This window comes from Pieris brassicae, chromosome 4 (genome assembly GCF_905147105.1).
Source record: "Pieris brassicae chromosome 4, ilPieBrab1.1, whole genome shotgun sequence".
Taxonomy (NCBI): Eukaryota; Metazoa; Arthropoda; class Insecta; order Lepidoptera; family Pieridae; genus Pieris; species Pieris brassicae.
In genome coordinates, this window is record NC_059668.1 from 3,347,003 (window position 1) to 3,364,851 (window position 17,849).

The 17,849-nt window shown below is 30.9% G+C and overlaps 1 protein-coding gene across 2 annotated transcripts in view; it reads left to right on the forward strand.

The window, feature by feature from the left end:
• The window catches only part of LOC123707966 (homeobox protein abdominal-A homolog), a 133,616-nt gene that overhangs the window by 22,141 nt on the left and 93,626 nt on the right, over positions 1-17,849 (forward strand). The gene's annotated exons all lie outside the window — the stretch shown is intronic.

Below are 17,849 nucleotides of genomic sequence, written 5' to 3' on the forward strand. Positions count from 1 at the left end.
GAGGAGATGTTTAATTGCGCCCATAGAAAAATACATTCGTGAAGGGCAAATTTTCTAACGCAGGTCAGGTTTGAGAGTCACGAAGCCACTAGACCAACACTGCTTAATTATATTTATATTTCGAAAAGACATGTTGAATGAGATTACATAAATACTTTTTAATAAAAAACATATTTTACAAATGCCGATAGACAATTGTCACCCATAATCAACACTATTCATAGTGTTATCCTTTTTTATCAATAGATAAAATCCTATTACAAAAAGAGACAGATATATAGAGAATCGCGTTCGCCTTAAAAAGGCTTCGGCGGGAAACTGGTTATAGACGAATGCTGCGGGATGTTCGCATGTTTATTTTTAAGTAGGTATTCATATTAATTCATATTATACTAAAATAATGTTTTATATACACATATTTTTTATACAATATAAAGTTATAGGAAATAATATGAATTCTATAATAATAATTTCTATATACTTAATAAAAGTTAAAAGTCAAATGAGATGTAAGCAATTTGACAAGTAGATATAGTTTGGTTTAGTGATATATGAAAATATGCTATAAACCAATAAAATAATTACTCATAAACCTTATAAGTAGTAACAAATATTCCAGCGACGTCCCGCAGCATTCGGTAAGAATTTGAAGAGCCTCCAAGGATTTCAGATAGATGGCGTTACTATCTAATTGGGCCCTTTGTCCCTACTAACAAAAATCCAATTTTATAATAACCAAAAAATGTATAATTATTCAAAATTACCCCCTAAATAAAATAAGACGAAGCAAAAAATCTTCAGTTAAGATTGAATCGTTTTTGAATAAATTTGAATAATCATTTCCTTTTTGAGCAAATTTATATGGACACTAAGCTTTATTTGGACATTTCTGAATATGTGAACGTCAAATGAATCAACGAGTTTCATTTGTTTAAAACAAATGAATGTTGCAGGAATATGGTTTTATTATATGTATATTAATTTTAAACAATGCATTATATTATATTTGCGTTTGCTGATAGATAAGTATCATAAATATTATACTACATTAGACACATTTTAATTTAAGGAAGTAAGCTAAACAACAATAAAGGCATTTTATTTTTATAAATAGAAAATAGATTAGTAGTAACAGTATTTACAATCATACAAATATGAAGATATAAACCATGATAAACGCTAAAAACTTAGCTATTATAAAGAAATTACAAACAAAAACGTGTGACAGCGGCTATACTTCTAAAAAAACAGTAAAGCACGCGAAACGTCGGAAAATTTTTAAATTATGTAAAATAATACATAGCTTCAATCCGGTCCAAAAAAAGTGTTTCCCTAAAAAAATCATCAAATATTGTTTTCAATTCGATTCTGAATTATCTGTGTCTTCTAAGTTTTTGTGCCTAATCCAAATAAGAATTTATCAAATTCTAACTAGACAAGTATAGATAAATTCCGGTTTAAAAATGATTGGTATTAGTCTATAGGTAAGCTATTGTTTCTAGATGAATTCTGTTGCATAACGCGATGCGACTTGGCAACCCGTCGCCATATTTATAGTCACGCACACAAGGGTATTCACGCATGCGCTATGATATTTGTTAAGTAAATAACTTGTATGTTTGGTCGATAATTTATCGCGACTGAAAGTAATAGGATATGATAATGTCAACATGATAGAGGGCGCTAGGTTTTGACTATTATATTTAACGGAAGTATTTTTAGTTGGTCGGAAGTAAGTTGTTTGGTGTGTATTAAGTCCATGATAGTATGGAAATCACTGTTATTGTTACTGATTAAAGTGATCAAATAAAAAACTCTTTTAAATTATTGTGAATAAAAAAATAATAAATAGGTACCTCGACTAATATCTTGTATTTAATGATGAAATTATTCATCAAAGATTTTTTTTCTATTTTAAAAAGTTTTTATAGCTAATAGTTTCCGATATGGTTATCTAATATATAATATAACTATGGTTAGTTATGACCATGAAATAACTGTTCCATTACAAACTATAATTTATCACCATTAACCTTTTATCTATTAATTTAATACTGACTTAAAAAATCTAAACGTTATCAATTCGACTTAAAAAAAAAATTTGTTAGTAGTTTTAAAAAATCGATAATATTTCAACAGCAACATCTATATAAGACATTTGTGTATACCTACTAAAGCGCGCAATAAAAAATAAAAAAAAAACAACTCGTATTAAATATTAAATACTTAATTGGATAATCGCATGTTTATTCGGATTTATTTTTATTACACCTTGTTACAGTAATTTATAAGACAATTAAGTTGAAATACTTAATTAATTTAAGTACAATGGTTTTCTATGGTGTTAAAGGTGAGGTCAATGTCGCCGAGCAAATGAAATATTACTTTCTCCAATTGAATTCTATGAAAAGTATATTAATATAATTTATTTTGAAAAGTTTTTGTAAACGGATTAAAATTTAAACCCTTTTAGAGTAGCTAGAGAAAAATTTACAATTAATAATATTTTCAGACCAATTAATTTTAAATTATTGTTTGTAACGTAAACATAAATGATTATATCGTGCATATAGTAGCGTGCAATATATATGCATATGGAACATGCTTTAATGATCTTCTGCTTAGCCGACGGAATCTTAGGCAAGTGTAACATGACTAGAGATTAAAGATAGTATGATAGAAGAAGATATATTTTTTTTTAATTAGCAAAAGAAGGTTTTGTAGAAGATTTAAACATTTTGAACTATTCTAAATAGGTGACTTTTTAACTAGCTTTCGTAGATATTTGGTATCACATATGTGTAACTGAGGGTCCTTCAAGAAAAGAGCGTATTATGTTTTTATAGGACGGCAACGTATCTGCGAGCCTTCTGGCAAATGTAAGTGCCCATGGGCCGTGATTTAAGATCAGGTTAGCCTACTGTATGTTTGCCTCCTGTTACATAAAAATCTAAAAAAAATATTTTATATTTTGAGATGTATTAAAACTCAGCGGTAGGTATTTAAAAAGATTTTATATGCGATGTGTGCAATACCATAAATTTGAGATGTAATCAGTTTCTGAGACATTATTATCGCTTTAAGTTCGCAATCGAAGAAATAACACTCGAAATTCGATACTGGCTTTTTCCGCCTTATTTTTCGAATACTTTGAATCCCTGAAAATTAATTTCGTAAATGTTCTTGTGACTAATAAACATATTTTACTTAAATTCAAGGTGTCCACAACCTCCGTGTACCTAAAGGCGACTATACACTTGAACACTTTAAAATAAATATTTACAATATTCATAACCTACATAGAAATAATAATAATTAAAAATTGATAAATATAAACGAATTTAAAAAGTTTGGTCCCTGTGGCAGTGAACCCTTAATGGTAACATTTGCTTGCTATATTACGATACTTATTCGTTGAGCGAGGTATGCACCAGCTCAGGGGTCACCGGTCCTATTTGCCAACATAAATCAAGTTAGGCTCAAAGTATATGTTGAGAACTAATGACAAAACACATATTTTCTATTTGATCAGCTCTAGATCTTGAATCAGAACGAAATATCTATCGAATTAAATATAGTATATGAAAAGCTAGGTATACTTTTGCCTGTTAATTTGTATGTTTTTAGAGAAGCACCTACTATGTATTTTATTCATATGACAACTGATACTATATACTTAATAATACAATTGATATAGATAATATCCTACATGAGCGGTGTCGGCCTCATCCCGCATCCCTGAGGCCGTAGGTTCGATCGCTGGCTGTGCACCAATGGACTTTCTATGTGCGCATTTAACATTTGCTCGAACGGTGGAGGTAAGCGTAAGGAAACCGGCTTGCCTTAGACCTAACAAGTCGACGGTGTGTGTCAGAAAAAATGGTAGCGCCACTTATTTGTTTTATTATAGCCTACATTAACTCTCTATAATTAAGTTCCAAATCAGGCTAAAGTTAAAGCAATGATGTTAGTAAGTATGGACTATCCATAGCTAATAACCATCGACAATAATAATTGTACACGTTTAGATATTTCATTGTATACGTATCTTTATAAGGTAGTTATCAGAATTGAAAATTGCACATATTAAGTAGGTATTCAATTACCGTAATTTACCGATAAGGACAGGATCAATAACCGGTTTTTATATCTAAAGTAATTCGTTAATAGGAATGCCCTTATAGACTGTAAAACAGGCGCATATCACGTCTTGAATAAAGTAAGTATATTAAACAAAATGGTAATGCCTGAGGAATCCAATTAAATGTATATTATTATAATATTAGCTGTTAAGGGATAATATAGTGCATATTTTAAAAGCCCTGCGTTCAATCTAGTCCTGGTTGAATAAAGATTGGTAGGTACAGATGTATTTGTCCATGAGCTTTACAACTCAGTTTATATGCTACAAGAAAAAGAGTACGTTATATTATTTTAAACAATAATATAATAAATCATGAAATGTGAAAACCACTGCGGTTAGTATAAATGTAACCATAACAGTCTAGTTTAGAAGTGAAACAAATGCATATAAAAATAGTGTTTGAACTATATTTTTGTATTGCTAATCGTTAGGCCATCTAATACCTGACCCAATAGTCTATTTATTATTTAAATACAAAGCAAGCAATAACAATATGTTCAAACAATTCATAAGTTTTTATACGAGTCCCCTTACACAACTTTGATTTGAAAATTAGTTACAGTCAGTTGAATCGTTAATTAAAGTGCGCTACGGCCCACGCGTTTTAATAAAGCAATTTCGGTTAATATAACAAAAAAAACTTTGGGTGATTTTATTTTTAAATAAAGATATGTCATGAATTTTAATGTAAAATAAGAATTTTAATTAAAATTTGATATGAGTTAGGTATCTGTGGTTTATAAATTATTTTGGAGCGAAAATGTTTGAGAGACCTATACGCGACGTCTGCACGCGCACCTAGCGATTTGCGGCTATATTATATTTTTATTTATTGTTTTTATTTAATACTGCTTAATATATATAAACTAGAAGTACAGAAAACACCAAAAAACCACTAAGGGGATTAATCTTGGTGCTTGAAGGGCTACATGACAGTATAAACTTAAATTCCCTAAAGAGTTAAAAATACTTACAATTAATACAAAAAAATGGAACGAAAACATTACAACAAACACAAAAAACTACCCAAAAAACTAGTTGCAACGAACATACCTATTCAAAGATACTTAGGTAACGTTCTCAGTATTCCACTTAGGGTTGCGGAATAATATCGAGCAAGGATTGTTCCACACAATTTATTTTGTCTCTAACAACCTAGTACCTACAGCAAAAATTCTTTGACTTACTGCGTCTTTTCTGACAACAACTTATGGCATAGACTATTTAGTTCCTGTTTTTAAATGATACAAATTACACATTTTGATGTAATTCCTGAACACAGCGCATGTTCATTCACACATTGCCAGCGAAATCTTCAAAAAATATATAATTAGAACTTCGTTTGTTTTCTTCGTATACCTATGTATATATGCATTTAATCTCGTTCCAATGAACGCAATACATCCAATACGAGTATAATATATTATAGCCATTGGCAACAACGATCCAATTATTTATCAGCTGCAAGCTTGCACTTATGACCACATAAATTGCACTTAGCGATAATGAATGAATATCATAAATAAACTGTACTCTAATTAACAAAATAAGTACTTATTAATGAAATCGTTTTATATTATTAAGTAGGTTTTACATTTTGAAATTCAGACCATAATATATGTTTCTATGGTCAACAAAATAAAACCATTTAGCATTAAATAAATGCTAAAGAGGACAAATGTTCTTTTAATTTCCACTTCTGTTATTATTATCAGAGATCAAACTATAAGATAAATGTAAAATTAAAAGACCGCTACGACGCTTAGCATGCACTGTGCAAGCGAATTCATAATATCTGAATACTTCTAGACTATTTAGTTAATTTAAAAAAATACGTTAATAATAATAATAATTTGACTTTTGTTAATTAGTAATAATTATTATACAGACAATACGGTACAATTACATGGGTTTTGGCCGAAGACGACCGTTTCTCAGACTGTTTTATTGTCATAGACAAGTAGGTGATGTGTGTCTGACATGGCATAGACTTTTGGGTTTTTAAATAACCATAGACACGAAATAACTTGCCTAATCTTTAAAGAAATTATAAATCTTACAATATTAAATAAATATCGTAAAAATACAACCAAGATATGCAAACGCAAATACATAATTTAACGTCAAGCAGGCTGCGATGTTACACATGAATAAACATTAAATTTTAATTAAGAACCAGTAACTAATATTTATTTATATTACTATTAATCGGAGCAATCTCAGTGTTATCTATTCAAACGATCGGTATTCTAGGAAAGCAAAGCGGTTTGCTATCTTAGCAACTGAGAATGAGTTCGTTTCAATTAAGATTCCAGGCATAAATTCTACTTAAAATGGCCACACACTTTGCAATGAATAAACAGTGCTAGGGGCTGCGCCCTTCACAAACAAGGGTTGAGTTAAAGGCGCATTTCCAGGTCCAATAATGTTTTGTTTAGAAATGTCTTACGCCACGGTTCTATATAAAATCACATTCAACAGCTGTTCTTTAACGGCTCCTAGAACTTACAGTTGATATTTTCGATAAAGAAATAACCAATAGTTATGTATGTGGGTATAAATAAAATAACTTACTTCTTGGCAAATTTTTTTATAAGTTTTGTATGACATCATACGACACTACTACAAAATTATAATTAATTGAAAATAAATAAAAGAATGAAATAAATATTGAAAGCCTGGTCTAGAGACTATGTACCTCCATGGTAGGTACTTTAAAAATAAAAGTGCGTGTAAAATAATGCATCAGTAATTGGCTATTCATATTGTTTGACATCATTAAGCGCCCTAAAGATGTTTTTATTAACCTACAGAAGCATTTCATTATGAAAGTGAAATTAATTTTTTATTACATTTTCTATGGAACCAACGACACAACTAAGCTACTTTATTATCTTTGATCTTACAATTCAATTTAATACACTTTTAAATACTTACTATAAATAAAGAATGAGAAAAATATAGGTACAACTGATAAAGAACTTTGCCATTGAACATTTAAAAATCGGATTCCTCAAATGTTCGATAACATTTCCATGACGCTGCATTTTATGGACAACTTTCCGTTTAATCCATTTTGCAATCTTGTTTATTTAACCTAGTATATCCTTACTTACTTGTGGTACAAAATAGATTTAAATGTGGTATAGAACAGAAGAACATTTCCATGGATTTTTTTGATATTTCAGTTTTAATTTACGCCTTAATTATATTCTAAAGACCAACAATAAGTTTTTTTTAAAATTACATTAGCAATCATTTAATAATAAGGATTTGTAAAATTCGTTTTAAATGGCCTATATTTTGCTTTTGCTTTATATACCATTATATATTTACTCATAGTCTTAACAGTTAAGCTGCTATTTACTTCGTTTGAAAGCATTCCCATAGTCTGTTATTGCGTCGAGACGGAAGGTCGTGTTTGAAACCTTACACATTAACTATTATCCTGGTCTGTACACGTCTGAGTGCTTTGAAAACCCTGCTATTGAATAAACATTTCATAAGCTGTAGCGATAAAATAATACTTCTTAAATAAATAGCAATTTATTTTATTTATACATAGAAAACTAATATAGTAACGTTGTATAATGTAGTCAAAACCAGGTCCATGTTGAAATGTTATACAAATATTTAATAAACTTCGTATATTATTTTATTAGGAAATTGAGTTATAGAATGACTCTGATACTGGAGTTAAATTATTGCTGTTTACTTACACCGGTGCAACTGAAACATTGCTATACCTTTCAATAATTATACACGAAATATATAAAACAATACAGGTTAATACCTTAGGTGATCTGAAGATTTCTGTTAATAAAGGGTGAATGTGTGTCAATGCATTAGCTCTGTTAATTACTAGATAGACAATTGGTAAACAAAATAAACGCTTTATTTCTGCCCGTGTACCATCCCTATATCTTACCCAAACTTGATGCAATGCTAACCGACGCGTCAGCGACTACGGTAATGGATATAAACACGCCCCAGACCACTTTAACTACAACATTACTTCATAACTCCATAAAAACAAGGAAACAGTGCACATTTATGTAGTTTAGCTGTTGTCTATGGATTGAGTTATATACCTACTGAATTTTAATAGTTTGAAAGTCTAATCAACGCATACATTTTATAAAGAAAATAGGAAGTTTACTTACGTATATTTTAGTGCCTGATTTTCTATCTTTATATTATTAAACGAATAATATAAAATAAGAATAATAAAGCCACTTTAATTCCCTACTATTAATAACATATCAAATGTTTTGTTATTATACTCTTAGTCTACGATAGTTATTGTTTTTTCCGTTTCTTGGTGTACTGCAGTAGGTATGGACCGTTTTTGGATACTCCTCCTTAACTTTCCATTTGGATCTATTTGTAGTTTTCCTTATTATTATTTAATAAGACTAAAACAGTAAATGTAACCTTAAAAACACACGATTTTTAATGCTAAAGGTGCGGTATGTTTCAGTACCAAAAACCAAACGGCTAAACCCGAGCGTAGTAAAAAATACATTGCATAATCCAAAACAAATGCTCTAAGATGTGGTATTTTAAAAGCTTTATACAAATTAGCAAATTGTAACAGGGTTGTTTTCAAATGAGTTTGTACTGTTAAAAGTTCGTTGCTCTGCCAAAATTATTTAATTAAAGCATTTGTGCATTCCTTTAAATCTAATTAGCCCGAAACAACATTAACAAAACAATTATCCGACATTTCTATGTAACATTTACAAGTCGTTGGGCATCTGGTTTCATCCTGTAATCAAAGCTCTATTTAATCTACCCTAATTATAAAATTAATTTTTTGAGTGCACTCATACCAGTTCAGTTTATTGAATAGGGCCTCTTGAGACCACTTGTGTAGAAATTGGTTTCTTAATTCGAATGTTGTAATAAAATGCTTCTTTATAAATCAAATCATAACAGTTTATATAAAAAAGTAGCTGAGATTAAGAAAACACTTTTTAACGAATTGAAGGTATGTATTATTATTAAAAACTTATAATTATTTACATAATCACGGTGACCGCGACCACGCATGCTGTAAAGCACGCGAAACGTCGGAAAATGTAAATAATTATAAGTTTTTAATAATAATACGTAGCTTCAATTCATTTAAAAAGTATTTTCTTAATATGTAAAGGCTATTTTAACAAAAGACAATACTAAGTAGCTGAGATATTTATTTATCACATTAATGTTATATCTACGTAAAAATACGGAGATTAATAAAGCGTATCTTTTGTGGAAACTAAAGCAAGTTTAGCAATTAATAGCTATTTATACACAAGCACCTATTATTAACATAAATGTTCGGTTCATTTAAGTTATATACATAATATATTCTTATATGTATATCCTAAGTAGTCTAGTATCGGCATTTTATTTGTACTACTTTTGAAGAACAACAAGATAAGTTTGACGAAATGAAACTTTGGAGGTAACTACGAAAATTAAGTGCATTTTACAAAAAAATACCTCACACTGAAGATTATTGTTCTTAACTCCAGCGACATTCCTATAACTTTAATCAAACTGAAATGGAATCGATTCAGTCATATAAAGAAATTTTAAATAAAAAATATGCCAAGGTATCTAAAAATATTGATCATAATTCAAGGAATTATCGCAGTAAGAAAGCTATATTACGATGTAATTTAAACGTTATAAAATGCAGGATTTTATTTCGTAACATTTATATGTACATAAAACCCGTTCACATGTCAAGCGGGTCCTGAAATGTGATTAGATTTGCGTAATTGTGTGTCACGCTGTGAGCTGGAGCCAAATTTGTTGATATTAATTTTAATAATTGGTACAACACTTTGCTTTAGTATTTCATTTAATTTGAAAATATCGGTCTATGCAGAAACATTATGTTAGTATTTTTTACTATATCAACATAAACTGTACCTTAATTATATACTTATAGGCATACAAGTTAATTTTAACTACATTGTTAACTGCTTTAAAGTCTACAAAATTAAAAGCTGTATGGGACACGTAGGAGACTTATTTTTGCGTCTGTTTCGTTAATTATTTTATAGGTTGTTAAACCTGCTGAAACGCGACAACGTACAAATGTACTTTTCTGCTCTTAGGAGTTTTCACGTTGATTTTTCTTCACTGAAATAGCAAGCGTTAATTGCTTAGAACATAAACACTTTGGCTGGGAACCGAACGACGACAAAGTTAGTCGCCAATAACTGAACACTTTTAATATTTACAGAAGAAATTGTACTAATATTTATTCTGCACAATTTTTAAAAATATTTTAATTAGCCATTATTGAGATTATTCAATATGATTATATGAAACAAAGTAATAAATTACTATATTAACACCTTATTTTCCGTATCTCACGGTTCAACAGAAATCGGCCATTATCGAACAGAGTTCCATTAGTTTACAAATTTAAAAATGGAGACGAGTGCAGCGAACCCTACTCAAGTCCAAATTAATAAGAGCTCTTGGATAAGCCGTTTTCATCCTCTTCGTTCGTATTATCTTTTAAGCGAGGGGGGAGGGGCAGCTCAACATTAACCAGTGCAAACAACCCAGCCCCTGGGTGCTCAAAACTCGACTGATACAACAATACATTATTGCGCATTGAAAAATGCACCGTATATCTAAGCAACAAAGGTGAATTTTAAATTCACGGGAGTTCAAATATTGAATTAGTCCTGAGCTCATGGTAGACGTGGTAGTGGGACGCAACGGTACCGATACGAAAGGGCTTGTCTACATTCATCATGCATTTTATTGACTTGAAATCGCTTACATGCGAGTTTCATCCAGTACCTGTTACCTTGAATATTAATGTAGGTATATATACTGAAAGATTTACCGCATTGAATTGAGGTTACGAACTTATTTCTGCTTCTGTAATTATCTTGTATTATCTTGATTTATGAGACCTATATTTCATAGCTAGAACGATCATATTTTTAAAGAAATGTAGTAGGTACATTGACATTCACGAATATAGTTATTTTTTTTATAAATCTTTAGTCAGTTCAATCGAATTAGCTATGGTCCTTATTTGACATATACGTTAGTCGGAATTTCATAGATATCACGCATACCTATTAATCTAAAGTATATACCATGAATATGTAGAGAGATAAGCAATAAAAAATACACAAAACTAATCAAGAAGTTCGCGAAAGTTTCCTGACCCTCTTTAACTAACTGTCATTTTACTCAACTAACCCGCGATCTGTGAAATTGGGCCATTTACGAAGTTTCAAGGAACTCCAAACGAGATTGGCCAATAGCGTTATCAAACTTTCGTACTTAATATACGCATAGTCTTATCTCTTGTGATATCTACATACCACAAATCCAGCCTAAAATTGGGTACTGCAGCCATTTGCATACTGATCCTCGGTCGCCAAATTCAAAATTTAAAAAATCACCCCGCGATAAATAAATACCTACTCTTTTTACATGGAATAAAGTCTAATTTTAAATGAAGCGCGTATGGAGTAAAGGCTTTCTTATGTCCGTGAGTCTATGATTTGCTATTTTCAGGTGGAACCTCTCAGGAAAAATAGGCAAAGTATTTTGTGGGGATTTTCTCTTGTAATAGTCTGAGGTCTTGAGTGGATATTTAAATAGGTTTCTCAAAAATATACGACACAAGTCTACAGGCCACTTCTTAGACTACTTTTCTATGAAACTTTTTATACTTTTACGATTTAAATGGATTTGTAACTATAGTTTATATGATACCAAATTGTTTTGTCGTTTATATCTAAACTTTTCACCAGAAAAATGGTGAGCTTCTTTTCAAAATACCTATACATTACTTGATTATAGCTAGCAAACTCTTGTCGTGGATACATTTAATATGACAGTATTAAGCAAGCGGTGGACTCATGCAATCGTTTCTATAAACCTCAGCAGATTTTGTGTACAATTAGATGTCAACACGACTTAGTAAACATAATCAAACGCCTTATTACAAAAAGAAAATCTCCGGAGAACAATAACACAAGAATACACGTAATAACTGGATATATTTCCAACGTGTTACGCTTAGATATGTTGCAATTGACAGCTAGATCGACACGTTCCACAAATATTGTGCTACACTCAGCAAATATGGAGAAAATGCTAGCAAAACAAATGTTTTGGCTATACACACGATATCAAATTGTTAGAACAATCGTATGTTTTGTCACTTGGGCACGTAATTTATCACCACTATTTTCTAAAATGTGTTATATTTTTTGTGAAAAATTCACATTTGCACTTAAAAAATTATATAAAAATTACGTTTGGTATGGTTATATAGTTATTAGTTTCGAGCACATACTCTGTCAACAATTAGTGGTTAACTGAAATGAATTAAGAATACAAACCGCATCGTTGGGCCACACCAATAAATCAACGAAAGAAAGCATGAGACAAAGAAATCAATTATCACAATGAAATTTCACCTTCACTATTTCACCTGTAATTTCAAACTGATGTCAAAACGAGTACCAACGCGGAAGGGTTCGCTTTTTTGTTTATGATCTAAATTTTATGGTCACCAAACAAAAACTAACTCGACCAATAATTGACAATACTCTCGTTTTCTTTATAAAATTGTACAATGGCACAAAAGTGTTTTTTGATATGCCGAAACAATGCCTTTGTTAATAAAGAATAAGATTTTTTAATAGTTTTAGGAATGGATATACCGAGCTAACGTTTTTTGATATCACAAAAACAAGTTCACGTGATAAGACAATGAAGTATGAGAATGGTATTTCAGTAGTTGCATCCTTTAGTTAGTTCTCTGTAATTGTTAAAACAAACATTTTTTTAAATAATTTTCAACCAAATATGCGTCAACGCAACTTAAGCCAAGGTATAAAAAGGTAAATAATGTACTTCACAAAATTGTTGTTACATTAACAAAAAAATAAAACAACTGCCAACAACATGCCGTCTTATCATTAATGTTTACTTTCGACAAAAAGCTTTACACTATTTAAGTCAATCAATAATAGTAAATGCATTATCACGATCGTCTTCGCCCACAATGTACTTAAGATAAATTAGAATTGCGCTCATGTCTATGTGAACAGGACATTTTGTCTTTTTCTATGAGAATTCGTTTTATCGATTTCGTGACATCAATTCGGTTAGACGTCGTCATGGATTTGGGCAATTCATTACCGCAGGCGACTTCTGTATGATCACATCCTATTATAGCAGATATTTATGGTTATATACCATCTACTGTACCTACTAATCTTTATGAATGTGTATTTGGTATGACTTAATTAGTTCTACCGTATTTGCGTCACATATATCTTTCAAACACTTGTGTCGCCCGTAATGATGGTCAAACATTATTCAATTTTAATTGTATTTTTGTGGACATCAGTAGTTATTTTAATTGATGCTATATTGTTATTTATTTGATGAAATCGTTTTCATAGTTTACTTGGAATGTCCACAGGAGATACTCAAGAAATACATTAGATGACACACATACCGGCTCAAATAAAATGTTCACCGGAATTTTAATCCGATAGTTAGATTTCGATACCTAGCCATTGATTTAACAAATTAGTTCACGCAACATTTTCTCTAATATACAAATATTCGGTCGTGATGTGCCAAATTGGAAGACCGCCAATACATAACATATATTAAAAATGACGTCAACATAAAGCAGTTTCCTAAACAAGACAATAATTCTTTTATTCGGTTCATTGCGATTTACATTAATAATCTAAACGCTTTGACAAATTGAAAGTTTCTCGTTTCAATGTTCTATTACAATATTTTATGTGAGAAATCACAATCAATTTTTTCTGTCTGTCTGAATGTAAATAAAATACAAAGAACTATTAAATTATTTCATTTAAGGGAGATGCTCGTTCTCTATGATGTCATTCATGCACAAGCACAATGTCGCATATAGAAATAATGTATTTGTCCGGAATTTAACACACCACACTCACTAAGTGTACTTAAAGTATTTCTGAATATCAGGATTAGATTTTCAACAAGAAACTTCATAGAATTTCATCATGGTCCTTTGTATATCGAAAGCCCTCGAGCATAAATTTCCCGTCCTACGGAACGAATTTTCCGAATATCAAAGCTTATCGTCATATTACTAAGGATAAAGAGATTGTGCCACAAAATTAAGGGCTCCTTATATTTTAGCAAATCATCCGACTCATCATTTATTATTGCGTCTCCAATTTCGTCTTCTAGACATGTTTAATATGGAAGAAAATAAATAGGCAGATCCTAGGAAACGTTTTTAATATTACTCTTAGTAAGTACGGTTGCTAATAATCTCGTTGTTTTCTTTATTTATTCAATATATATACTAATAATAAAAACCTCTACTAATCCCTGGAATAGTATTTTTTATTATTATAACTTCATATGACATACCACCAGTATTGGGTCAATCGTTCACGCGCTATATTATTATTCAAACGCTTCATCGAAGGTTTCTAAATCGTGAATAAAAATCGTTATTACCTACCTTACTAGACTTCCAACTTGAGACTAAAAATGGATAAAACTACGTTGCCCTTCAAAAGCTAGCTTAATGTTCGTGATATAAAAGCATGCAGTGTATTCAAGAAACTTCCTTGTTGCTCTATTTTTAATGTTTTAAGCTCCTTTGTTTGAAAAGCTCGTCTCAAACTCTTAGAAGGTTTAATGTTTAACGTAGGATTATGTAGTATTAAAATTAAGATAGAAGTGGATTGAAACATTGTGTTATGTTTTACTTTGGAGAATGTTATGGCTTAGCAAATACATTTTGAGCCTGTTTTGAGCAATTTCTTTAGTGAAAAAGTCGCTTATATAGTAGTGGATGTTTATTACTGGTGTTATATTAAACCTAGATACAGATGATGACGGAAGTGTAGGGCTTCAGCGTGCCACTCTCCTGAGATCGTAGGTTCGATCCCCGGCTACATCAATAAACTTTATTTCGATGTGTGCGTTTAACGAACGATGACGGAAAACATCATGAGGATCCGCCTTGCCTTAGACCCAAAAAGTCGTCGGTGTATCTCAGGCACAGGAGGCTGATCAACTACTTGCCCATTCGATTGAGAAATTACATGCACAGAAATCTGAGGCCTAGATGTAAAAGGGTTGAAGTGCCACTGGTAGGTTTTGGGATAACTTTGGCTTAATATGAAGTCGTAAATAGCTGTAGGCACTGTGACATTAAGTATTATTCCTTAATGCGTAAATGTAAAATAATATGTAAATTAATTTTTTACAAGTAATTAAAAGCATATGGTATCTAATAAATTGTATTAAGAACTCTAAGTCTAGAATTTAAAATCATAAACAACGAGCTAATCACTTAGTAATTTCGAATACAAATGACTTCATATCACTAGTATTTTATGGTTCAAATTATTTCTCTAATATACTTTTTACAGTTAAGCCAATTTCATAATTTCAACTACAGCGACACTACAACTACTACAATAACATATAGTACCAATATATTGAACTTAAATATGTCGACAGCACTCGCAGATTGGTTATATTCTACGAACAGCTGAATGGTTCACTTTCATAGAAACCGTTGACTCGTGCAAGCGATCACAGAGCATACGAATGACGTATTCATTTCCCGATGTGAGAGCTGCATTTCCTGCACCTACACATTTGTGTACAGTCAGCTTATTAGGTTATTTTTATGCTGTAAAACTAATAAAAAGAATGGAAGTTGCAACTATATATCAATAGTGAATAAATAAACAGGTGTATATCATCAATACCAGATTAACGTTTGTAGAAATGGATGAAATGTGGGATTATAGGGCGGTTATTGTATAATTCATTCATTCATACCAGTAGTGACTTGTGTAAATTTCATTTTGTCGATATATATGTAAAATATTTTTTTTAAGCACGCGTGATTACCATTAATTTCAGACATAGATTTTATAAGAATTGTAAAAGAAGTCTTTGTTGTATAATTAAATAGATTTTGTATCCTGGAAATAATTATAACTCAGGGATTCACCATGTGTATGGTGGAGAATTTTTTAAATCGGTTGAGTAAGTTGTGAGACACATAAATAGACAAATCGTTCATAAATTAATCGTTATATTATAAGTAGATTCCCGAATAAAAACAATGGTTTAATTTATTAACTTTGCGAAACCTTTTATACGTTCAAGTTCTTATTGTACACAAATTGTGACTTTTACGTATAAAAATATTTTTATCTTGTCCCTACGGACAGAACCTGAAAGATTACAGCAAAGGTATCTTAAAGGCTTTGTTTATTAAAAAAAATATCTTACATATATACTGACTTTCTTGCTAATTGCTATTGGGTCCTTAACCTAAAAATAATTAAAGCTCTGATCCAAACAAAACTAATTAAAACGAATAAACCTTAACGATGCCATGTCAGTAATTATGCCATACAGCAATAAAGCCATGTATTTATATGCCGAAAATAATAATTTGTTTTCTGTCTTTACCACGCCACTCAAGATTCGCAATCAAATCACCCCATCACAATATCGAGTCAGCTAAAACGAAACTCAGACACCGAATACTGATTATCAGAAATAATAAGGCGCCTCCCGACTTTTAAATCCAAAAGATCACGGTGTCTCATAATATCGCTGATTTTATTCATACATAAAAGATTCGTAATGCAAGAACTGTGTTAACATTGCATTTTATGCACCGTGTCACTCGCTTGATTAAGAATTCGATTGAATTTAAAGGTAAATAGGTATAAAGATTCTTATACACGTTTATCCTTTTAATACGGGTTGGGTTCCATCAAAGGTACAGATAGAGGTTACTTAACATTACGGAAAATAAATGTTTTGAAAGTAAACTATGTGGTCTCTTGCCAATGAAAACAAGGGTTATATATACGTTTCAAAGTATTCATTTACCTACTGTTTTGGTAAAAATAAGTTACCAAATGTGTCAATATTATTACACTTTGTAACCCTACCTTGTTTTCATTGGCAAGATACCACATAGTTTACTTTCAAAACATTTATTTTCCGTAATGTTAAGTAACCTCTATCTGTACCTTTGATGGAACCTGACCGGTATTAAAAGGATAAACGTGTATAAGAATCTTTATAATATATAATGTATATACATACTTTAAAATTAATCGTTATATATCAAACTTTGAGCAAACTCCAAAAGATAAAACAAAACAGTATCCACAAACAGTAGACGAAAGATAACAAAAATATTTACCAAACTTCAGAGGGAATAGAAAGATATCCCTTAATACGGCCCCAGATGTATCCAACCTATTATTTATTTGTTTCCCAAAGATGATATTTCCTTAAAGATATTCTGAATGCAAATTCCGTCCCTAGAGGAAAGATATTTTGGCACGATTTGTTCATTCGATATGAAACACCTGAGGGATCTATGCTTTTAAATAAAGCCAAATTATTTACGAATTCAACGTTCATAGCCAAATCTATTAGTTTTGAAACGGAAAGCGTGTCAAATGAGTCAGTAGTGTAACGTCAGAGATTACGGTACGGTCGTAAAATTCGTCCATTGAGTGAAACAATAAAACGATTTGTATCAAACGGTGTCACTAGTCCACCAAGTTCAAGTACGTCATTAAGTTGCACAACAGGCAATAAACACGTGAAATAAAAACGTAAATATTCTCGTTAAGGCGGTATCATTTATAATAATAGC